This window comes from Pseudophryne corroboree, chromosome 8 (assembly GCF_028390025.1).
Source record: "Pseudophryne corroboree isolate aPseCor3 chromosome 8, aPseCor3.hap2, whole genome shotgun sequence".
Classification (NCBI taxonomy): domain Eukaryota; kingdom Metazoa; phylum Chordata; class Amphibia; order Anura; family Myobatrachidae; genus Pseudophryne; species Pseudophryne corroboree.
The window spans coordinates 433,192,806-433,218,530 of NC_086451.1; positions in this window are offsets into that span (position 1 = coordinate 433,192,806).

Consider the following 25,725-nt stretch of genomic DNA (forward strand, 5'->3'; position numbering starts at 1 on the left):
TGTTCTTTGTAGCACTTATAATTAATGATGTTGTATAAATTGTCAAGGAGCTAAGTGTTATATATATTTTGCCAAACATACACTTACTAACTAATTTTATTTTCTTATCAGAAATGTCTAATTTGTGTTTTATGTTATTTTTTGGGGGGTGGCTGCTTGTCCTGCCCTTTGCCTTTAGCACTGTCATGTTGTCGTGCTCTGGTGGAGCGTCTTGGTGGTGATGAGACTGGCATCATATTTGGAGTAGTCGTACCAGAACTGCTGCTTGTTTGCTGTTGGTGCATGGATCTGAGTGTTTCATTCAGGTTAGTGAGGGTGGCATTGAGTTCCCGTGTAGCAGCATTTTGATTGTCTACAATTCGGAATAAACTTTCATTAATCTTTTGCTTGTTTAGAAAAATGTTCATATAACTTTGCTGTTGCCTGTGCTGTTCTTCCATTATTCTGTGCTGATCATCCATTATGCGCTGTAAGTTGCCCATGACCTGTGTAATGTCTGTACGCATGAGTTCCATGGTATTGCCAATTCCGGTTGTTTGTTCATTTTGTCTACTCATATTTCTCGTTATTCTTCTGAGGTGACATGGTAGGCCTGCAAGCATTTGTGTCTGCCTACGCAGGCAATCTCCATTAGTGGCCGGCTGTCTAGCCCAAATGGTCCAAAACACCTGATCAGGGCCTTGTGTTACTGGTGTTGTTGGACTGTGTTGTGGTGGTGGTGTGCTTTGCTGTGGTGGGGTACTCACAGGTGCTGGGGGGGCTGATTCCTTGGCTTAATGGCTGCATTTCTAAGATGATTGTCTCCTCCATGTCACTGTGTTGCTGTTGTTGCGGAGGGATGCTGTTACCAGGACTAGAAGCTGAAATGTAGAAAAAATCTCCGTTAGCTATCCATGTTTGATAAATGTAAACAAATCACTACACATGGAACACATGTCATTCACTGTTCCTTTTAGATAATCTGCCTAGCAACATCATCACTCATAACTTAAATACATACATATGCCTGTTTTTGGCAAATGTGTCTGGTTACTTAATTGGGAAAGCAAACACTTTAGTTTTATTGTAGATCAGACATACTCCACCATAAAAAAACATTGTAATCCATAATGTGTTACCTTAGAGCTTTTCTTAAAAAAACATAGTAATGTTTTTATATGTATTTGGCAATGTGAGCTCAAACACACATGTGAAAATTTTAAAAACAACCGTACTATTTTCAAAAATTAAACATGATTTTCTGTTGCAGCATCTTACACACAATGTGCTACTGTATGGCTCAAGTGGACTTACATATCTTTACTGGATGTGGACAAGGCCATTTTGCTTGGATTCCATTTCATGATTTACTTACTTCGGTAAGTATATAAGTTTTTGATGTGTTTTGACTTAATGCGGTAAATAAAAATTTGGATTACTATCTTAAATTGTTTACATTTATTTCAGTTTTATACTCACAATCAAGATGAGGGGAGTGTGGATGACGTCTTGGAGGTGTGTCCAAAATTTGGAGTGGGGGGACCGAACATACTGTCGATAATCTTCGTGGCGGGGTAGGCTGCTGTGGTTGGCCATGGACATCACACCTTGCTTTCTTTGCTGCCACAGGTTTTTTGTGGTGGTGTCTTACAGAAGTCCCACTTCTGCTGCTCCAGACTTCTTTTGATGGACCTATTAATGAAAGTGAAATTTTGTTATGGACATTCCTTTACAAACATACCCTATACTACACTGGACACTTTACCTGCTTCCGCAGCGTCATCATCATCAGATGTGATGGGAGTTACTGGACGACGAGTAGTACTGCTTTTCTCAAACACTGTAAAAAAAAAAAAAAAACATGTCTTCATGCTATTGTTGATACATCTACCCATTATGCTTATAAACATTTATTCTTTAAGAAATGTTTGCTTTATTTATATTAAAAACATAAGGACCGGAAACAAAAAAACCACTACATAAAACAATAAACATTGTCCAATAGCCATATGCACTATGGAAAGTTCGACACAGGAAAACATGTGCAGGACACTGACATAGGCTACAAGTTAAAATACATACATTAACAACCAAAAACACACACATCTTCATTTTGTATTGAAAGGAAAAATATTACAGATGCAATATATAAATTGCTCTGTGATGTGGCACTCCAAACACACATTACCACTATATGAGCCAAACCAAACAAAAATACACATTAAAAAATTACACTGCAGTGTTGTGTCACGGTACAAATACAAACTCAAACTGAACAAACAAATAGTGGAATTTTTTTTTAAAAATAGTACATTCTGTAATAATTACATTACACATGTAAGTGGTTTCCAAACCACTTTCCACTACTCCAGCCTCTAACATGACAAACACTTTTAGAAACATTGCACATGGATAACATAAATATAAAACATAGTCTAAATTAAAACAACAAAAATGTCCAAAAGGAAAACATTATTGCAGGACAATTCAATGACACACCAAGTCCAAACTACACATGCAAAATATACTGGAAAAAAACACATGACATACAATAAAGTAAGATGTTACATTGGCTTTTGTATAAAACATTAACCAAAACAATGTATTTGCTGACACACACTTGAAGATGGGAGTATTATGCAACGTCACATGACACACATTTAAAAAAAAAAAAAAGGTCATAGAATGTAAATGCAAATACACTAGTGATGTGCACCTGAAATTTTTCGGGTTTTGTGTTTTGGTTTTGGGTTCGGTTCCGTGGCCGTGTTTTGGGTTCGAACGCGTTTTGGCAAAACCTCACCAAAAATTTTTTGTCGGATTCGGGTGTGTTTTGGATTCGGGTGTTTTTTTCAAAAAACCCTAAATAACAGCTTAAATCATAGAATTTGGGGGTCATTTTGATCCCATAGTATTATTAACCTCAATAACCATAATTTCCACTCATTTTCAGTCTATTCTGAACACCTCACACCTCACAATATTATTTTTAGTCCTAAAATTTGCACCGAGGTCGCTGGATGGCTAAGCTAAGCGACACAAGTGGCCGACACAAACACCTGGCCCATCTAGGAGTGGCACTGCAGTGTCAGGCAGGATGGCACTTCAAAAAAATAGTCCCCAAACAGCACATGATGCAAAGAAAAAAAGAGGCGCACCAAGGTCGCTGTGTGACTAAGCTAAGCGACACAAGTGGCCGACACAAACACCTGGCCCATCTAGGAGTGGCACTGCAGTGTCACGCAGGATGGCCCTTCCAAAAAATACTCCCAAACAGCACATGACGCAAAGAAAAAAAGAGGCACAATGAGGTAGCTGTGTGACGACTAAGCTAAGCGACCCTAGTGGCCGACACAAACACCTGGCCCATCTAGGAGTGGCAGTGCAGTGTCACGCAGGATGGCCCTTCAAAAAAATACTCCCCAAACAGCACATGACGCAAAGAAAAAAGAGGCGCAATGAGGTAGCTGTGTGACTAAGCTAAGCGACCCTAGTGGCCGACACAAACACCTGGCCCATCTAGGAGTGGCACTGCAGTGTCACGCATGATGGCCCTTCAAAAAAATACTCCCCAAACAGCACATGACGCAAAGAAAAATGAAAGAAAAAAGAGGTGCAAGATGGAATTGTCCTTGGGCCCTCCCACCCACCCTTATGTTGTAAAAACAGGACGGGCACACTTTAACGAACCCATCATTTCAGCGACAGGGTCTGCCACACGACTGTGACTGAAATGACTGGTTGGTTTGGGCCCCCACCAAAAAAGAAGCAATCAATCTCTCCTTGCACAAACTGGCTCTACGGAGGCAAGATGTCCACCTCATCATCATCGTCCGATTCATCACCCCTTTCACTGTGTACATCCCCCTCCTAACAGATTATTAATTCGTCCCCACTGGAATCCACCATCTCAGGTCCCCGTGCACTTTCTGGAGGCAATTGCTGCTGGTGAATGTCTCCATGGAGGAATTGATTATAATTCATTTTAATGAACATCATCTTCTCCACATTTTCTGGAAGTAACCTCGTACGCCGATTGCTGACAAGGTGAGCGGCGGCACTAAACCCTCTTTCGGAGTACACACTGGAGGGAGGGCAACTTAGGTAGAATAAAGCCAGTTTGTGCAAGGGCCTCCAAATTGCCTCTTTTTCCTGCCAGTATACGTACGGACTGTCTGACGTGCCTACTTGGATGCGGTCACTCATATAATCCTCCACCATTCTTTCAATGGTGAGAGAATCATATGCAGTGACAGTAGACGACATGTCAGTAATCGTTGGCAGGTCCTTCAGTCCGGACCAGATGTCAGCATCAGCAGTCGCTCCAGACTGCCCTGCATCACCGCCAGCGGGTGGGCTCGGAATTCGTAGCCTTTTCCTCGCACCCCCAGTTGCGGGAGAATGTGAAGGAGGAGATGTTGACGGGTCGCGTTCCGCTTTACTTGACAATTTTCTCACCAGCAGTTCTTTGAACCTCTGCAGACTTGTGTCGGCCGGAAAGAGAGATCCAACGTAGGTTTTAAATCTAGGATCGAGCACGGTGGCCAAAATGTAGTGCTCTGACTTCAACAGATTGACCACCCGTGAATCCTGGTTAAGCGAATGAAGGGCTCCATCCACAAGTCCCACATGCCTAGCGGAATCGCTCTGTTTTAGCTCCTCCTCCAATGCCTCCAGCTTCTTCTGCAAATGCCTGATGAGGGGAATGACCTGACTCAGGCTGGCAGTGTCTGAACTGACTTCACGTGTGGCAAGTTCAAAAGGTTGCAGAACCTTGCACAACGTTGAAATCATTCTCCACTGCGCTTGAGACAGGTGCATTCCACCTCCTTTGCCTATATCGTGGCCAGATGTATAGGCTTGAATGGCCTTTTGCTGCTCCTCCATCCTCTGAAGCATATAGAGGGTTGAATTCCACCTCGTTACCACCTCTTGCTTCAGATGATGGCAGGGCAGGTTCAGGTGTTTTTGGTGGTGCTCCAGTCTTCTGTACGCGGTGCCTGTACGCCGAAAGAGGCCCGCAATTCTTCTGGCCACCGACAGCATCTCTTGCACGCCCCTGTCGTTTTTTAAATAATTCTGCACCACCAAATTCAAGGTATGTGCAAAACATGGGACGTGCTGGAATTTGCCCAGATGTAATGCACGCACAATATTGCTGGCGTTGTCCGATGCCACAAATCCCCAGGAGAGTCCAATTGGGGTAAGCCATTCTGCGATGATCTTCCTCAGTTGCCGTAAGAGGTTTTCAGCTGTGTGCGTATTCTGGAAAGCGGTGATACAAAGCGTAGCTTACCTAGGAACGAGTTGGCGTTTGCGAGATGCTGCTACTGGTGCCGCCGCTGCTGTTCTTGCAGCGGGAGGCAATACATCTACCCAGTGGGCTGTCACAGTCATGTAGTCCTGAGTCTGCCCTGCTCCACTTGTCCACTTGTCCACATGTCCGTGGTTAAGTGGACATTGGGTACAACTGCATTTTTTAGGACACTGGTGAGTCTTTTTCTGACGTCCGTGTACATTCTCGGTATCGCCTGCCTGGAGAAGTGGAACCTAGATGGTATTTGGTAACGGGGGCACACTACCTCAAGCAATTGTCTAGTTCCCTGTGAACTAACGGCGGATACTGGACGCACGTCTAATACCAACATAGTTGTCAAGGCCTCAGTTATCCGCTTTGCAACAGGATGACTGCTGTGATATTTCATCTTCCTCGCAAAGGACTGTTGGACAGTCAATTGCTTACTGGAAGTAGTACAAGTGGTCTTCCGACTTCCCCTCTGGGATGACGATCGACTCCCAGCAGCAACAACAGCAGCGCCAGCAGCAGTAGGCGTTACACTCAAGGATGCATCGGAGGAATCCCAGGCAGGAGAGGACTCGTCAGACTTGCCAGTGACATGGCCTGCAGGACTATTGGCTTTCCTGGGTAAGGAGGAAATTGACACTGAGGGAGTTGGTGGTGTGGTTTGCGCGAGCTTGGTTACAAGAGGAAGGGATTTACTGGTCAGTGGACTGCTTCCGCTGTCGCCCAAAGTTTTTGAACTTGTCACTGACTTATTATGAATGCGCTGCAGGTGACGTATAAGGGAGGATGTCCTGAGGTGGTTAACGTCCTTACCCCTACTTATTACAGCTTGACAAAGGCAACACACGGCTTGACACCAGTTGTCCGCATTTCTGTTGAAATAATTCCACACTGAAGAGCTGATTTTTTTTTGTATTTTGACCAGGCATGTCAATGGCCATATTCCTCCCACGGACAACAGGTGTCTCCCCGGGTGCCTGACTTAAACAAACCACCTCACCATCAGAATCCTCCTTGTCAATTTCCTCCCCAGCGCCAGCAACTCCCATATCCTCATCCTGGTGTACTTCAACAGTGACATCTTCAATTTGACTATCAGGAACTGGACTGCGGGTGCTCCTTCCAGCACTTGCAGGGGGCGTGCAAATGGTGGAAGGCGCAAGCTCTTCCCGTCCAGTGTTGGGAAGGTCAGGCATCGCAACCGACACAATTGGACTCTCCTTTGGGATTTGGGATTTCGAAGAACGCACAGTTCTTTGCTGTGCTTTTGCCGCAAGTCTTTTCTTTTTTCTAGCGAGAGGATGAGTGCTTCCATCCTCATGTGAAGCTGAACCACTAGCCATGAACACAGGCCAGGGCCTCAGCCGTTCCTTGCCACTCCGTGTCATAAATGGCATATTGGCAAGTTTACGCTTCTCCTCAGACGCTTTTAATTTTGATTTTTGGGTCATTTTTTTACTGATCTTTTGTGTTTTGGATTTTACATGCTCTGTACTATGACATTGGGCATCGGCCTTGGCAGATGACGTTGATGGCATTTCATCGTCTCGGCCATGACTAGTGGCAGCAGCTTCAGCACGAGGTGGAAGTGGATCTTGATCTTTCCCTATTTTTTTAACCTCCACATTTTTGTTCTCCATTTTTTAATGCGCACAACTAAAAGCCACCACAGGTATACAATGTAGATGGATGGATAGTATAGTATTATATTACTTATGGAGGATGAGTGACTGACGACACAGAGGTAGGTACAGCCGTGGCCTACCGTACTGCTATATATATATAATAAACTGTATAACAATAACGGACCTGGTGGACACTGTCAGCAGACTGCTAAACTAGTATGAAGAAAAAAAAACCACCACAGGTAGGTATACAATGTAGATGGATGGATAGTAAGTATAGTATTATATTACTTATGGACGACGAGTGCACTGACGACACAGAGGTAGGTAAAGCCGTGGCCTACCGTACTGCTTATATATATAATATACTGTATATAACGGACCTGGTGGACACTGTCAGCAGACTGCTAAACTAGTATGAAGGGGAAAAAAAACCCACCACAGGTAGGTATACAATGTAGATGGATGGATAGTAAGTATAGTATTATATTACTTATGGACGACGAGTGCACTGATGACACAGAGGTAGGTACAGCCGTGGCCTACCGTACTGCTTATATATATAATATACTGTATATAACGGACCTGGTGGACACTGTCAGCAGACTGCTAAACTAGTATGAAGAAAAAAACAACCACCACAGGTAGGTATACAATGTAGATGGATGGATAGTATAGTATTATATTACTTATGGACGACGAGTGCACTGACGACACAGAGGTAGGTACAGCCGTGGCCTACCGTACTGCTTATATATATAATATACTGTATATAACGGATCTGGTGGACACTGTCAGCAGACTGCTAAACTAGTATGAAGAGAAAAAAAACCACCACAGGTAGGTATACAATATAGATGGATGGATAGTAAGTATAGTATTATATTACTTATGGACGACGAGTGCACTGACGACACAGAGGTAGGTACAGCCGTGGCCTACCGTACTGCTTATATATATAATATACTGTATATAACGGACCTGGTGGACACTGTCAGCAGACTGCTAAACTAGTATGAAGAAGAAGAAAAAACACCACAGGTAGGTATACAATGTAGATGGATGGATAGTATACTATTATATTACTTATGGACGACGAGTGCACTGACAACACAGAGGTAGGTACAGCCGTGGCCTACCGTACTGCTTATATATATAATATACTGTATATAACGGACCTGGTGGACACTGTCAGCAGACAGCTAAACTAGTATGAAGGGGAAAAAAACCACCACAGGTAGGTATACAATGTAGATGGATGGATAGTAAGTATAGTATTATATTACTTATGGACGACGAGTGCACTGACGACACAGAGGTAGGTACAGCCGTGGCCTACCGTACTGCTTATATATATATAATATACTGTATATAACGGACCTGGTGGACACTGTCAGCAGACTGCTAAACTAGTATGAAGAAGAAAAAAAAACACCACAGGAGTGTTTTTCAGGCAGACAAACGTATACTGGACTGGTGGTCACTGTCAGCAAAACTGTGCACTGTACTCCTGCTATAACTGCTCCCCAGTCCCCACAATTAGGCAGTGTGAGCAGTGCACTCAGCACAGATATATCATGCAGCAGTGCAGCACACTGAGCACAGATATGGTGGAGCGTTTTTTTCAGGCAGAGAAACAAAGGATTAAACTAACTCACTGGTGGTAAACCCTGCACTGTACTCCCTAACAGCTGCTCCCCGTCCCAAATCCTCCCCACATAACTAAGTCACTCAGTTTACTCTGTTATTTTCTAATATAACGGAGAGGACGCCAGCCACGTCCTCTCCCTATCAATCTCAATGCACGTGTGAAAATGGCGGCGACGCGCGGCTCCTTATATAGAATCCGAATCTCGCGAGAATCCGACAGCGGGATGATGACGTTCGGGCGCACTCGGGTTAACCGAGCAAGGCGGGAGGATCCGAGTCGCTCGGACCCGTGTAAAAAAAAGGTGACGTTCGGGCGGGTCGGATCCCGAGGATCCGAACCCGCTCATCACTAAAATACACATGCTCACCATTCTTCCTGGGCCTATCTGAATCCCGAACATGGGTTGCAGAGACAACTTCAGGAGGTATTACACTCTGCATGGGCTCCTCGTACTCCAGATATCTTGCAATATAGGGCTGGCCACCACCGGTTTTTCTAGCCAACTTCGCCTCCTTGGCCATTTTGGACTTGACACGGCGCTTTATGTCATAGTACCGTTTGCGGCACGTGTCCTCCGTCCGCTTGACCACCCCCTCACTATTGACAGCAGCAACAACTTTCGCCCACAACACCATCTTCCTCCGTGTTGGCACCTTGGCGGACTCAGGGCCAAATAGCTGCCTCTGATACTTCATCAGCTCACGCACCAATGCCACATTTTCAGCAAAACTAAACTTTACATTCCGTCCAGTCTTAGTAGTGGTGCGTGGCTGCGGAGCTGTCTGACTGTCACTATCACTTGAGGCTGCTGCAGCAACCTCACCCACCTCCTCCACCTCACTAACCTCACTAACACTCACCTCCTCCACCTCACTAACCTCACTAACACTCACTCACACCCTCCACCTCACCCACCTCTGAGTCACACATAATTGTGTGTCTAAACACTTAACACAGAAAAAACAATAGACAAACAACACACTCCTCCACTACCACTACACAACTCACACACACACACCCACACACACAAACACTGACAAGGGACTATAAAGAAAAATAACTTGGACTAAAAATGAGACAAAACCACAAAATACAAGACTACAAGAATGACAAGACGACTTTCAAACACAATACCACACTCAGAAATCGCTACCAACACTCCTCACCAAACCACAAATTCACCTACCTCCACAGCACAACCTCCCTCCTCCTCACCACTAACTAAACCCACGAGGTGCGGACGGTTTGGGGCGTATTTATATGGTTGCGCACAGACACCCCTACATCTGAAACACAACCAATCACGAACGGAGATGAAAAACTAAACTAAAAGTTAAAATGCGGCCGGGGTCTTAAAAACAAACTGCCGCGTTTAACTTTGAAAAAAATACCGGAAAAAACAACCAAAAGCCGTACGCAAATGACAATGACGGACGAGAATGGTCCAAAAAAAAACGACTGACATCGACATCGGAAAACACGAACACAATAAAGTCGACTGCTTCGTAACTTTGCGTATATGGATTCAAAAAGTTGCATGAAAATGCACCCGATGCAAAACGAGTTTAAACACTACACAAACCGACTCAAACACGAATATTAGTAAATTTTGCCCCAGATGTCAAAGTGTTGTGCTGACTCATCTACATCCCCACTGGGTCTCTTGGGAAAGATCAGTTTTTTTATGACTTAAACCTAGGATCAAGCACATTTGCCAAAATGTAGTAATCTGAGTTCAAGATAATGGCAACCCTTGGATCCATGGCGTAGCTAATAAAGAACTTGATCTACAAGTCAAACATACTTAGCGGAATTGTTTCATTTAATCTCCTTCAATTTCTTGAGCTGCTTTTCCAAAATTAGGGGAATCACCTGACTCAAGCTATCAGTGTCTGAACCCATTTCACAGGTGATTACTTGGAAAGGTTTCAGCACTTTGCACAACACAGAAAGTATTATTTCCTGTGCTGGACAAAGAAAGTTACATTCCCCCTCATTTCCCAATATAATGATTTGTTGTATTACTTTGGATGGCTTGTTGATATTCCTCTATCCATTGAAGCATATAAAGGGTGGAATGCTACCTGGTTACTACCTCTTGCTTCAGATGGTAGCAGTGAACTGTTTTTGCAGCTGATGCAATCTCCTACATGCTGCTGCTGAATCCCGAAAATGTCCTGAAACTGTTCGGGCCACAGCGTCTCCTGCATGCCCGTCATTTCTTAAACAATGATTTATCACCAAATTGATCGTGTGAGAAAAACTTTGGATGTGTTTGAATTCACCCAGCTATGATCACTGCCTCCGAGTGGGGGGGGGGGGGGTAGGGGGGCAGGTACTAGTTACCTGGGCCTCATGGAGGGGCCTGGGTCCGGAGGGACTTATATCAAAACCAAAATCCATGAGATCTGATGCTGATAATATGACATTTTGCATCATTTTCTGCCTCTCCCTGATACCCTCTCTCTCTCTCCCACTCGATCCACCATGGTCTTTCTTTCTTTCTCTTTCCTCTCGCTATCCCTGCCCCCTTTTCTCTTGCTCCTCTCTCTCAACCTGTCTGTCTCTATCACCCTCTCTCTATCCCTCTCTGTCTCTCTCTCCATCTTTCTTTCCCTACTTAACACCCTCTCTCTGTCTCTCTCTTTCTCCCTGACACCCACTCTTTCTCTCTAGCTCCTCTCTCTCTATCTCTCTCTACCTGACTCTCTACCTCTCTCTTGCTCCACCCCTCTCTCTATGTCTCTTTCTCCCTCCCTGACACCCTTTATCTTTCTCTCTCTCTCTCTCTCTGTCTCTCTCTCTCTCCATCTTTCTTTCCCTACTTAACACCCTCCCTCTGTCTCTCTGTCTTTTTCCCTGACACCCACTCTTTCTCTCTTGCTCCTCTATCTCTCTCTCTCCCTGACTCTCTACCTCTCTCTTGCTCCACCCCTCTCTCTATGTCTCTTTCTCCCTCTCTGACACCCTTTATCTTTCTCTCTCGGTCTCTCTCCCTGACACCTTCTCTTTCTCTCTTGCTCCTCTCTCCCTGCTCTCTGTCCCTCTCTCTCTCTTGCTCCCTCCTCTTTCTCTCTCTCCCTAACACACTCTCTCCCTCTCTTGTTCTTCTCTGTCTCTCTCTCCCTGACTCCTCTCTCATCCTCTCTCTCCCTGACACTGTCTCTCTTTCTCTCATTCCCTCTCTTTCTCTGATATCCTCTCTCTCTCACTCTCTCTCTCTTGCTCTGACACCCTAGCTCTCTCCTTGACACTGTCTCTCTTTCCCTCTTTCCCTGATACCCTCTCTCTCTATATATCTCTCTCTTGCTCTGACACCCTATCTCACTGACCCCCCCTCTCCTTCTGACACCATTTCTCTCTGACATCCTTTTTCTCTTTCTCCCTGATACCCTCTCTCATTGTCCCCTCTTCCCCCTCTCTGTCTCCCCCCCCCCTCTATCTCTCTTTCTCTCACTGACATCCTCTTTGTCTCTCAGTCCCCTCACACTCTCTCCTACTCTGCAAAGGGGCATAGTAGTGACAGTGATGGGGTGCAGAGTCAATTTTATTGCTTGGGGCCCCCCACACCTTTGTTGCCTGAGGCCCCCAATAGCCTTAATCCGGCCCTGAGTCAGGGTCTTCATACATGTAAAAAATCTTCTATTAGTCCATGAATTGTGAACACAAACCTTTAATTCATAGTTTCTCATTTCCCTCTGTTATGTAAATACATTTTGTGATGTGGTTGCTGCCTCAGTAAGATAATAATTTTGGAAATTTGAAACAGTGATAATTACTTACCATGCTGTGGAAAGATTTAATTGTTCTTAGATAATGCAGGCAAAGTACCACAGCTTTCTTACTACACAAGAAAAACCTTGATGATTCAGCTTCATGCTCACGATATCAAGTTTTCTGGTCACATACAGCTGTAGAGGAGCTAAGGGAAGAGAATTCTGCAGATTCTTAATTCTCACACTCCATTCCCTCAGATATATTACAATCATCTAAACATTGTAAACGTATAACCTATAGGTGCATTATTTAATTTCTGCACAGTAACAGCAATCACAGCATAATACATTATTATCATGTTGTATTTATAAGGTGCCAGAAAGATCTGTACAAGGGGTAAGCATGGGACATAACAGAATTACAGAGCATAAGTACAGTACGCAACAGTTATCCATAGTACTATGGGCATAATCAGGGCCGTCTTTTCGTATGGGCTCAGTGGGCTCTTGCCCAAGGGCCCCAGGAGTATTAAGGCCCTAGGCTCATGGCTGAGGGTCCCCTCTTTCCAGGGGTACCAGATTTTTGAAAATCTGCTTTGAGGAACCAGAGATATCTGACTTGAAAGCAGTGGTCCCCATCCAAGCCTGTTAATTGCTCTTCCCAGCCAGATATCTCAGGTTCTGTCTGACTTAGAGTTTTTATGAGGGTATAATCCAAAATCTGTGACTCTTCCCTTTTGGTGGACACTGGCACCTTGTCTCTACTATGCCCAGAACCAGAGATATAAGCCTTCAAGCAGCTGGTCCCTGCTCCAGCTCCACACGCCTAATATGCAGTTTTAGATTTTCGTTGGTGAATTGCTCTGGCTCCTGAACTCTGATCCCCAAGTCCCCAGTACCTCCTGAAAGGTGGGACTCGCTAGTGTTTTATCCCATTCAAAGCTAAGAAATATATTTTCAGGAACTTGAGAGATCTGCAGTCAAGCAAGCTGCCCTCCCACCGGAAAATTATAAATATTAAGCCCACTCTACTATCCGGATGTAGTAGTGTATGCCAGCGGCCGGGCTCCCGGCGGCCAGCATACCAGCGCCGGCATACCGACAGCTGGGCGAGCGCAAATGAGCCCCTTGCAGGTACGGTGGCGTGCTACGCGCGCCACGCTATCTATTCTCCCTCCAGGGGGGTCGTGGACCCCCAAGAGGGAGAAAAAGTGTCGGTATGCCGGCTGTCTGGATTCCGGCACTGGTATACTGTGCGCTGGGATCCCGACAGTCGGCAAACTGAAGACCACCCCTACTATCCACCCCTTCCCTACGTATTGAACCCCCCCTACCACCCTGGAAGTCATGTAACAGGGCTTCTTCATTCAGCCTAATGCCCCCTTCTACAGTTTAGCCCCATCTGTGCAGTAAAAAAGTAATTAGCAGAAATTACTGCTCCAGGTCCTACATGCTGAGCGGATGATAGAACAACCCCTACCACCTGCAGGATGTCAAAGCTGCCGCTGCAAGCACCTCCCACCCCTACCGCTGGAGGATGGGTAAGGGGTTCAGTGCATTGCTGTGCCCAGGGGCCTACACTGCTGATAAGATGGCTCTGGGCATAATCAGAGACCAAAACATTACAGTAACATCACACAGTAGGTGAGAGACAGGGGGGTACAAAACTACAAAATGACACAAATAGCAATTAAAAGTAGGCAAATAAATTTGAATGGATGTGATTGCAACCAAATCGCATGACAGACAGCATTTGACCTAAAACATGGAGGACATGCACATAACAGATATGCAGAATTTGATAAAAGGGATCAGCTTGATCAAAATGAATACAGAACCATTCAAGCATAAAACGTAGCAGGGATATATGAGGAAGACATATATACATATATTGGTAGATGCTCAATTAGCTTAGTGATATAATTCAGGTGCTCGAAAGGGAGGGGCTTTGGGGCTTATTCACACATTTGCGCAAATATGTGTAACGAAGATCTCTGAATTCTGTTATCATGTGGAATTTATATCTGGTTACGGTTATGATTCAGGGTGCTGGGGGAAACAAATGGCTTTTTTTCTTGCTTAGAAATACCCCTCCCTTTCGAGCACCTGAATTATATCACTAAGCTAATTGAGCATCTACCAATATATGTGTTTGTTGTGAGAGGCAGAGAGGTTCCTGCATTAGGAGGAGGTGCAGGCCCTTACATGCCACAGGGAGCATTATGGGGTTGCTCCAAGGTAGGTAGCTCTTAGCTTAGACATATTGTAGTAAGGAGCCATTATCATGTGGCTCCTTGCTGGTTAATCTTAGACCCAGATTGGGGTAATGGAGGTGTGAGGTGTGGTGCCTCTGGACTGGCTGAGCTGGATGGCCTTAGTGTGGCATACCTTTACATTCTATTAACACTTTTCACTTATTAATTTCTTAACACTATTTCTCTATTTTAATTGCATTTAATTTTGTATCACTTTCTCTATAGCTTCGGCTTCCTAAATACTAATTTATTAACACTATAGTTTTTTCACTGGTATGCCACGCTGGGCTTTCTGGCTTATGCTGGTGTTTTGGGGTGCCACACCATGCACCTAGATATAGCGCTAGGGACCCCAAATATACAGAGACGCCTTGATGCGGCTTTGGAGCTTATTCACACATTTGTGCAAATATGTGTAACGAAGATCTCTGAATTCTGTTATCATGTGGAATTTATATCATGTTACGGTTATGATTCAGGGTGCTGGGGGAAACAAATGGCTTTTTTTCTTGCTTAGAAATACCCCTCCCTTTCGAGCACCTGAATTATATCACTAAGCTAATTGAGCATCTACCAATATATGTGTTTGTTGTGAGAGGCAGAGAGGTTCCTGCATTAGGAGGAGGTGCAGGCCCTGACATGCCACAGGGAGCATTATGGGGTTGCTCCAAGGTAGGTAGCTCTTAGCTTAGACATATTGTAGTAAGGAGCCATTATCATGTGGCTCCTTGCTGGTTAATCTTAGACCCAGATTGGGGTAATGGAGGTGTGAGGTGTGGTGCCTCTGGACTGGCTGAGCTGGATGGCCTTAGTGTGGCATACCTTTACATTCTATTAACACTTTTCACTTATTAATTTCTTAACACTATTTCTCTATTTTAATTGCATTTCATTTTGTATCACTTTCTCTATAGCTTCGGCTTCCTAAATACTAATTTATTAACACTATAGTTTTTTCACTGGTATGCCACGCTGGGCTTTCTGGCTTATGCTGGTGTTTTGGGGTGCCACACCATGCACCTAGATATAGCGCTAGGGACCCCAAATATACAGAGACGCCTTGATGCGGCTTTGGGGCTTATTCACACATTTGCGCAAATATGTGTAACGAAGATCTCTGAATTCTGTTATCATGTGGAATTTATATCTGGTTACGGTTATGATTCAGGGTGCTGGGGGAAACAAATGGCTTTTTTTCTTGCTTATATATGAGGAAGACAAAGATAAACAGCAAACTGTGGTGCAATTAAGGTGGTACAGGCCACTACAATGTGCCAGTATCAAATTAACAGCTGGTACACCATACCCCCTACCATTTTACCACCGGCGACATTAGCTGCCCCTGCCAAGCGTGTCACAATGCTCGGCAGCATGCAGAACCATGTGACGGACATGTGACCATGCCCACGTGATGTAAGGCAAGGCCAGGCCTAGTTTTCCTGCCAGCGCTGTAAGCATGTACATGAGTCCACAAGAAGTACTGGTAAGAAATAAAATCTATTTACACCACTGAACATGAAACACCTACAATCAAAATCCCAACAAGGTCAAAATACCGGCAAGGTCAAAATACCAACATTTTTAGATGTCGATAGGTCAAAAAAGTTGACACAAGATTTTCATTTTTTTGTATGCGTATATCGACATAGGTCGACATGGACACCATATAAGTGTACCGCGTCCCTTCACATTGCTCGCTGTGCTCACCATGCTTCGGGCACGGTGCCTCGCTGCGCTCGGTACACTATTATATTCCCCATCCACTGGGATGGTAAAGTTTAAACAAGTCAGTTTCAATAAAAAAATTATGAAAAACTCATGTCGACTTTTTAACCTTTCGACATTATAAATGTCTGTATTTTGACCTTGTCGGGATTTTGACCATCGGTCAATGGTTGTCGGTATTTGACCATCGGGATTTTGATTGTAGGTAAATTGACCGCATCCCTGAGGCATACAGTACAGTAAGGTAGAGGACACTGCCCATGAGAGTTTATATTCTAATGGGAGGTGGTAAGAAGAGACAATGGGAATCATGGGACATTAGGCCAAAGGGACATGGGGGGTCATTCCAAGTTGTTCGCTCGCTAGCAGTTTTTAGCAGCCGTGCAAACGCATTGTCGCCGCCCACTGGGGAGTGTATTTTTCGCTTTGCAGAAGTGCGATCGCCTGTGCAGCAGAGTGCCTGCAAAATGGTTTTGTGCAAAACAAGATTTTTTTTCACTGATCGCTACGCAGTGAACAACGGCAACTCGGAATGACCCCCATGGTGCGGTCATCTTGGTTGCAGTAATATGGAGTGAAAGAGTAGACAGAAATAAAACAATTGGAGTGTGAACTGCAGAGCGAGTAACACAATTAAACATTATAGAGAAATGAAACAATTTGTCAAGAGGGTCTGCCAGGGTGATTAACTAAATTTGCAAAACTGTTTAAAAAAAAATAATGACAACCACTTCACAGAAATATAATAAAATATAGAAATCATAGAATAAAAAGCAGCAAAGAAAAAATGATCTTGTGCAGCAGTAGTTTTTCATACACACTGCTGTGATACATGGCGTGGACAGGCAATTAACCAAGCCGCATTTTCTTACATGTCTCAATAACTCAAAATGAGTGGATAATACTATAATGCATATGTTCCTTAGTTCCTGTGTAGTTTGAATGACATTATATAGATCGCGGCTGTTCACGCAACATGCTGTAAGGTTGTTTCCACTCACCCTGAGCTGTCCAGATTATAAAACCGCAGATTGAGACAAATTGTTAAATATGTGAATTGTGCACACAGGCTGCAATGTACCTCCGGCACCGGGATACAGACACCTATTCTCCCACTTGGAGTGTCCATGACACCCCTGAGGGGAGTAAAATAGCGTGGCATCTGATGTGCGCCACCGTGCCCACAGCGTGATGAGCACAGCAAGCTCCCAAGTGGCTCTTTTGTGCATTCCGGCGCCCGGCATCCCATGGTTGGGATCCTGACCGCTGGGATGACAGTCACCGGTATATTGATACCAACCCAATGGGATGGGTAGGTAATGTATAGATACTGTTTTTTTTCAGAACTGGGCATCGCAATTGAAGCTCATATATTAGAATTTATGAAATCTCACCATTCACCTATAGGGCCTGATGTGGATTTGTACGCAAACCCACTGTTTAACATTATATATATATAACATTGTAGTGCCTATGAGATTACTGTATACACAGTAATTGTGTTTATCACAGGCTATTCATTTAAGCCATTTAGTTCCTATAGTGTTAACTAGAGATGAGCGCCTGAAATTTTTCGGGTTTTGTGTTTTGGTTTTGGGTTCGGTTCCGCGGCCGTGTTTTGGGTTCGAACGCGTTTTGGCAAAACCTCACCGAATTTTTTTTGTCGGATTCGGGTGTGTTTTGGATTCGGGTGTTTTTTTCAAAAAACACTAAAAAACAGCTTAAATCATAGAATTTGGGGGTCATTTTGATCCCAAAGTATTATTAACCTCAAAAACCATAATTTACACTCATTTTCAGTCTATTCTGAATACCTCACACCTCACAATATTATTTTTAGTCCTAAAATTTGCACCGAGGTCGCTGTGTGAGTAAGATAAGCGACCCTAGTGGCCGACACAAACACCGGGCCCATCTAGGAGTGGCACTGCAGTGTCACGCAGGATGTCCCTTCCAAAAAACCCTCCCCAAACAGCACATGACGCAAAGAAAAAAAGAGGCGCAATGAGGTAGCTGTGTGAGTAAGATTAGCGACCCTAGTGGCCGACACAAACACCGGGCCCATCTAGGAGTGGCACTGCAGTGTCACGCAGGATGTCCCTTCCAAAAAACCCTCCCCAAACAGCACATGACGCAAAGAAAAAAAGAGGCGCAAAGAGGTAGCTGACTGTGTGAGTAAGATTAGCGACCCTAGTGGCCGACACAAACACCGGGCCCATCTAGGAGTGGCACTGCAGTGTCACGCAGGATGTCCCTTCCAAAAAACCCTCCCCAATCAGCACATGATGCAAAGAAAAAGAAAAGAAAAAAGAGGTGCAAGATGGAATTGTCCTTGGGCCCTCCCACCCACCCTTATGTTGTATAAACAAAACAGGACATGCACACTTTAACCAACCCATCATTTCAGTGACAGGGTCTGCCACACGACTGTGACTGATATGACGGGTTGGTTTGGACCCCCCCCAAAAAAGAAGCAATTAATCTCTCCTTGCACAAACTGGCTCTACAGAGGCAAGATGTCCACCTCATCTTCACCCTCCGATATATCACCGTGTACATCCCCCTCCTCACAGATTATCAATTCGTCCCCACTGGAATCCACCATCTCAGCTCCCTGTGTACTTTGTGGAGGCAATTGCTGCTGGTCAATGTCTCCGCGGAGGAATTGATTATAATTCATTTTAATGAACATCATCTTCTCCACATTTTCTGGATGTAACCTCGTACGCCGATTGCTGACAAGGTGAGCGGCGGCACTAAACACTCTTTCGGAGTACACACTTGTGGGAGGGCAACTTAGGTAGAATAAAGCCAGTTTGTGCAAGGGCCTCCAAATTGCCTCTTTTTCCTGCCAGTATAAGTACGGACTGTGTGACGTGCCTACTTGGATGCGGTCACTCATATAATCCTCCACCATTCTATCAATGTTGAGAGAATCATATGCAGTGACAGTAGACGACATGTCCGTAATCGTTGTCAGGTCCTTCAGTCCGGACCAGATGTCAGCATCAGCAGTCGCTCCAGACTGCCCTGCATCACCGCCAGCGGGTGGGCTCGGAATTCTGAGCCTTTTCCTCGCACCCCCAGTTGCGGGAGAATGTGAAGGAGGAGATGTTGACAGGTCGCGTTCCGCTTGACTTGACAATTTTGTCACCAGCAGGTCTTTCAACCCCAGCAGACCTGTGTCTGCCGGAAAGAGAGATCCAAGGTAGGCTTTAAATCTAGGATCGAGCACGGTGGCCAAAATGTAGTGCTCTGATTTCAACAGATTGACCACCCGTGAATCCTTGTTAAGCGAATTAAGGGCTGCATCCACAAGTCCCACATGCCTAGCGGAATCGCTCCCTTTTAGCTCCTTCTTCAATGCCTCCAGCTTCTTCTGCAAAAGCCTGATGAGGGGAATGACCTGACTCAGGCTGGCAGTGTCTGAACTGACTTCACGTGTGGCAAGTTCAAAGGGCATCAGAACCTTGCACAACGTTGAAATCATTCTCCACTGCACTTGAGACAGGTGCATTCCACCTACTATATCGTGCTCAATTGTATAGGCTTGAATGGCCTTTTGCTGCTCCTCCAACCTCTGAAGCATATAGAGGGTTGAATTCCACCTCGTTACCACTTCTTGCTTCAGATGATGGCAGGGCAGGTTCAGTAGTTTTTGGTGGTGCTCCAGTCTTCTGTACGTGGTGCCTGTACGCCGAAAGTGTCCCGCAATTTTTCTGGCCACCGACAGCATCTCTTGCACGCCCCTGTCGTTTTTTAAAAAATTCTGCACCACCAAATTCAAGGTATGTGCAAAACATGGGACGTGCTGGAATTTGCCCATATTTAATGCACACACAATATTGCTGCCGTTGTCCGATGCCACAAATCCACAGGAGAGTCCAATTGGGGTAAGCCATTCCGCGATGATCTTCCTCAGTTGCCGTAAGAGGTTTTCAGCTGTGTGCGTATTCTGGAAAGCGGTGATACAAAGCGTAGCCTGCCTAGGAAAGAGTTGGCGTTTGCGAGATGCTGCTACTGGTGCCGCCGCTGCTGTTCTTGCGGCGGGAGTCCATACATCTACCCAGTGGGCTGTCACAGTCATATAGTCCTGACCCTGCCCTGCTCCACTTGTCCACATGTCCGTGGTTAAGTGGACATTGGGTACAACTGCATTTTTTAGGACACTGGTGAGTCTTTTTCTGACGTCCGTGTACATTCTCGGTATCGCCTGCCTAGAGAAGTGGAACCTAGATGGTATTTGGTAACGGGGGCACACTGCCTCAATAAATTGTCTAGTTCCCTGTGAACTAACGGCGGATACCGGATGCACGTCTAACACCAACATAGTTGTCAAGGACTCAGTTATCCGCTTTGCAGTAGGATGACTGCTGTGATATTTCATCTTCCTCGCAAAGGACTGTTGAACAGTCAATTGCTTACTGGAAGTAGTACAAGTGGGCTTACGACTTCCCCTCTGGGATGACCATCGACTCCCAGCGGCAACAACAGCAGCGCCAGCAGCAGTAGGCGTTACACGCAAGGATGCATCGGAGGAATCCCAGGCAGGAGAGGACTCGTCAGAATTGCCAGTGACATGGCCTGCAGGACTATTGGCATTCCTGGGGAAGGAGGAAATTGACACTGAGGGAGTTGGTGGGGTGGTTTGCGTGAGCTTGGTTACAAGAGGAAGGGATTTACTGGTCAGTGGACTGCTTCCGCTGTCACCCAAAGTTTTTGAACTTGTCACTGACTTATTATGAATGCGCTGCAGGTGACGTATAAGGGAGGATGTTCCGAGGTGGTTAACGTCCTTACCTCTACTTATTACAGCTTGACAAAGGGAACACACGGCTTGACACCTGTTGTCCGCATTTCTGGTGAAATACCTCCACACCGAAGAGCTGATTTTTTTGGTATTTTCACCTGGCATGTCAACGGCCATATTCCTCCCACGGACAACAGGTGTCTCCCCGGGTGCCTGACTTAAACAAACCACCTCACCATCAGAATCCTCCTGGTCAATTTCCTCCCCAGCGCCAGCAACACCCATATCCTCCTCATCCTGGTGTACTTCAACACTGACATCTTCAATCTGACTATCAGGAACTGGACTGCGGGTGCTCCTTCCAGCACTTGCAGGGGGCGTGCAAATGGTGGAAGGCGCATGCTCTTCACGTCCAGTGTTGGGAAGGTCAGGCATCGCAACCGACACAATTGGACTCTCCTTGTGGATTTGGGATTTCGAAGAATGCACAGTTCTTTGCTGTGCTGCTTTTGCCAGCTTGAGTCTTTTCATTTTTCTAGCGAGAGGCTGAGTGCTTCCATCCTCATGTGAAGCTGAACCACTAGCCATGAACATAGGCCAGGGCCTCAGCCGTTCCTTGCCACTCCGTGTGGTAAATGGCATATTGGCAAGTTTACGCTTCTCCGACGACAATTTTATTTTAGGTTTTGGAGTCCTTTTTTTACTGATATTTGGTGTTTTGGATTTGACATGCTCTGTACTATGACATTGGGCATCGGCCTTGGCAGACGACGTTGCTGGCATTTCATCGTCTCGGCCATGACTAGTGGCAGCAGCTTCAGCACGAGGTGGAAGTGGATCTTGATCTTTCCCTAATTTTGGAACCTCAACATTTTTGTTCTCCATATTTTAATAGGCACAACTAAAAGGCACCTCAGGTAAACAATGGAGATGGATGGATTGGATACTAGTATACAATTATGGACGGGCTGCCGAGTGCCGACACAGAGGTAGCCACAGCCGTGAACTACCGCACTGTACTGTGTCTGCTGCTAATATATAGACTGGTTGATAAAGAGATAGTATACTCGTAACTAGTATGTATGTATAAAGAAAGAAAAAAAAACCACGGTTAGGTGGTATATACAATTATGGACGGGCTGCCGAGTGCCGACACAGAGGTAGCCACAGCCGTGAACTACCGCACTGTACTGTGTCTGCTGCTAATATATAGACTGGTTGATAAAGAGATAGTATACTCGTAACTAGTATGTATGTATAAAGAAAGAAAAAAAAACCACGGTTAGGTGGTATATACAATTATGGACGGGCTGCCGAGTGCCGACACAGAGGTAGCCACAGCCGTGAACTACCGCACTGTACTGTGTCTGCTGCTAATATATAGACTGGTTGATAAAGAGATAGTATACTCGTAACTAGTATGTATGTATAAAGAAAGAAAAAAAAAACACGGTTAGGTGGTATATACAATTATGGACGGGCTGCCGAGTGCCGACACAGAGGTAGCCACAGCCGTGAACTACCGCACTGTACTGTGTCTGCTGCTAATATATAGACTGGTTGATAAAGAGATAGTATACTCGTAACTAGTATGTATGTATAAAGAAAGAAAAAAAAACCACGGTTAGGTGGTATATACAATTATGGACGGGCTGCCGAGTGCCGACACAGAGGTAGCCACAGCCGTGAACTACCGCACTGTACTGTGTCTGCTGCTAATATATAGACTGGTTGATAAAGAGATAGTATACTCGTAACTAGTATGTATGTATAAAGAAAGAAAAAAAAACCACGGTTAGGTGGTATATACAATTATGGACGGGCTGCCGAGTGCCGACACAGAGGTAGCCACAGCCGTGAACTACCGCACTGTACTGTGTCTGCTGCTAATATAGACTGGTTGATAAAGAGATAGTATACTACTAATATTATATATACTGGTGGTCAGGTCACTGGTCACTAGTCACACTGGCAGTGGCACTCCTGCAGCAAAAGTGTGCACTGTTTAATTTTAATATAATATTATGTACTCCTGGCTCCTGCTATAACCTATAACTGGCACTGCAGTAGTGCTCCCCAGTCTCCCCCACAATTATAAGCTGTGTGAGCTGAGCAGTCAGACAGATATATAATATATATAGATGATGCAGCACACTGGCCTGAGCCTGAGCAGTGCACACAGATATGGTATGTGACTGACTGAGTCACTGTGTGTATCGCTTTTTTCAGGCAGAGAACGGATATATTAAATAAACTGCACTGTGTGTCTGGTGGTCACTCACTATATAATATATTATGTACTCCTGGCTCCTGCTATAACCTATAACTGGCACTGCAGTAGTGCTCCCCAGTCTCCCCCACAATTATAAGCTGTGTGAGCTGAGCAGTCAGACAGATATATATAATATTATATATAGATAATAGATGATGCAGCACACTGGCCTGAGCCTGAGCAGTGCACACAGATATGGTATGTGACTGAGTCACTGTGTGCTGTGTATCGCTTTTTTCAGGCAGAGAACGGATTATAAATAAAACTGGTGGTCACTATCAGCAAAACTCTGCACTGTACTGAGTACTCCTAATGCTCCCCAAAATTAGTAAATCAAGTGTCTCTCTAATCTATTCTAAACGGAGAGGACGCCAGCCACGTCCTCTCCCTATCAATCTCAATGCACGTGTGAAAATGGCGGCGACGCGCGGCTCCTTATATAGAATCCGAGTCTCGCGATAGAATCCGAGCCTCGCGAGAATCCGACAGCGTCATGATGACGTTCGGGCGCGCTCGGGTTAACCGAGCAAGGCGGGAAGATCCGAGTCGCTCGGACCCGTGAAAAAAAACATGAAGTTCTGGCGGGTTCGGATTCAGAGAAACCGAACCCGCTCATCTCTAGTGTTAACATTATATACAATATTTATTATGTTGTTAGTATTAAGTCTGTTTAATTTCCCTCTTAGGGGTAAATTTACTAAGCTCCCGATTTTGACCGAGATGCCGTTTTTTCATCAAAGTGTCATCTCGGTAATTTACTAAGCAATAATCACGGCAGTGATGAGGGCATTCGTAATATTTTGAAGTCCTAGGAAAAAAATCACGAATGAATACACCATCGGTCAAAACGCGGCTGTTTAAGTATGAATCTCGGTCATTTACTAAGAAGTGCAAAGCAAAAAAAAAAAAACACTGCCGTGAAAAATTACAACTCGTAAAAAAGTGCTAAAAAAAAACAGACCTTTTTTTTTTATTCGTGATTGGATAGGCATGCACGGATCCATGAGATCCGTGCATGTATATCAGTGGGAAGGGGTGGGAAAGTGCTTATTTTTTCAAAAAAAATTGCGTGGGGTCCCCCCTCCTAAGCATAACCAGCCTCGGGCTCTTTGAGCCGATCCTGGTTGCAGAAATATGGTGAAAAAATTGACAGGGGTTCCCCCATATTTAAGCAACCAGCATCGGGCTCTGCGCCTGGTCCTGGTTCCAAAAATACGGGGGACAAAAAGAGTAGGGGTCCCCCGTATTTTTAAAACCAGCACCGGGCTCCACTAGCTGGACAGATAATGCCACAGCCGGGGGTCACTTTTATATAGTGCCCTGCGGCCGTGGCATCAAAAATCCAACTAGTCACCCCTGGCCGGGGTACCCTGGGGGAGTGGGGACCCCTTCAATCAAGGGGTCCCCCCCCCCCAGCCACCCAAGGGCCAGGGGTGAAGCCCGAGGCTGTCCCCCCCATCCAATGGGCTGCGGATGGGGGGGCTGATAGCCTTTGTTGTAAAAGAAAAGATATTGTTTTTAGTAGCAGTACTACAAGTCCCAGCAAGCCTCCCCCGCATGCTGGTACTTGGAGAACCACAAGTACCAGCATGCGGCGGAAAAACGGGCCCGCTGGTACCTGTAGTACTACTACTAAAAAAATACCCAAAAAAACACAAGACACACACACCGTGAAAGTATAATTTTATTACATACATACACACATACATACATACTTACCTTATGTTTCCACGCAGGTCGGTCCTCTTCTCCAGTAGAATCCAAGGGGTACCTGTTGAAGAAATTATACTCACGAGATCCAGGGGTCCAGGGTCCTCGGGGAATCCAGGTGTAATCCACGTACTTGAAAAAAATAACAAAACGGACACCCGAGCCACGCACTAAAAGGGGACCCATGTTTGCACATGGATCCCCTTTTCCCGACTGCCAGAAACCCACTCTGACTGATGTCTAAGTGGGTTTCTTCAGCCAATCAGGGAGTGCCACGTTGTAGCACTCTCCTGATCGGCTGTGTGCTCCTGTACTGAGTGACAGGCGGCACACGGCAGTGTTACAATGTTGCGCCTTTGCGCTCCATTGTAACCAATGCTGGGAACTTTCTGCTCAGCGGTGACGTCACTTTAGGTCAACCGCAGGGCAGAAAGTTCCCAGCATTGGTTACAATGGAGCGCATAGGCGCTACATTGTAACACTGCCGTGTGCCGCCTGTCACTCAGTACAGGAGCACACAGCCGATCAGGAGAGTGCTACAACGTGGCACTCCCTGATTGGCTGAAGAAACCCACTTAGACATCAGTCAGAGTGGGTTTCTGGCAGTCGGGAAAAGGGGATCCATGTGCAAACATGGGTCCCCTTTTAGTGCGTGGCTCGGGTGTCCGTTTTGTTATTTTTTTCAAGTACGTGGATTACACCTGGATTCCCCGAGGACCCTGGACCCCTGGATCTCG